The 790-nt window shown below is 42.5% G+C and overlaps 1 protein-coding gene across 1 annotated transcript in view; it reads right to left on the bottom strand.

Annotated features, from left to right (window-relative positions):
* l3mbtl4 (L3MBTL histone methyl-lysine binding protein 4) overlaps positions 1-790 on the bottom strand; it is a 17530-nt gene that overhangs the window by 12095 nt on the left and 4645 nt on the right. The gene's annotated exons all lie outside the window — the stretch shown is intronic.

Raw genomic sequence — 790 nt, 5'->3', positions numbered from 1 at the left:
AGTCAGTAGTAGTCTATAGTAGTCAGTACTAGTTAGTGGCAGTCAGTAGTAGTCTATAGTAGTCTTTAGTAGTCAGTGGTAGTCAGTAGTAGTTAGTGGAAGTAAGTAGTAGTTTATAGTAGTTAGTGGTAGTCAGTAGCAGTCGATAGTAGTCAGTGCTAGTTATTGGTAGTCAGTAGTAGTCTATAGTAGTCAGTGGTAGTCCGTACTAGTTAGTGATAGTCAGTAGTAGTCTATAGTAGTCAGTGGTAGTCAGTACGAGTTAGTGGTAGTCAGTAGTAGTCTACAGTAGTCAGTACTAGTTAGTGGTAGTCAGTAGTAGTCTACAGTAGTCAGTACTAGTTAGTGGCAGTCAGTAGTAGTCAGTAGGAGTCTATAGCAGTCAGCAGTAGTTTACAGTAGTCAGTGGTAGTCAGTAGTAGTCAGCAGTGGTTATCAGTGTTTAGCAGTGGTCAACAGTATTCAGCAGTGGTTACCAGTGTTTAGCAGTGGTTAACAGTAGTTAGCAGTAGCTAGTAGTGGTTAGCAGTGGTTAGCAGTAGTCAGCAGTGGTTAGTAGTGGTTAGCAGTGGTTAGCAGTGTTTAGCAGTGGTTAGTAGTGGTTAGCAGTAGCTAGCAGTGGTTAGAAGTGGTTAGCAGTGGCTAGCAGTAATTAGCAGTGGTTAGGAGTTGTTAGCAGTAGTTAGCAGTAGCTAGAAGTGGTTAGCAGTGGCTAGCAGTAATTAGCAGTGGTTAGGAGTTGTTAGCAGTAGTTAGCAGTAGCTAGAAGTGGTTAGCAGTGGCTAGCAGT

The sequence above is a fragment of the Stegastes partitus genome, unplaced genomic scaffold (assembly GCF_000690725.1).
Source record: "Stegastes partitus isolate 25-593 unplaced genomic scaffold, Stegastes_partitus-1.0.2 Scaffold1790, whole genome shotgun sequence".
Classification (NCBI taxonomy): Eukaryota; Metazoa; Chordata; class Actinopteri; family Pomacentridae; genus Stegastes; species Stegastes partitus.
Note: the sequence above shows the minus strand (reverse complement) of the source record. Positions and strands in the feature narration are given on the sequence as shown.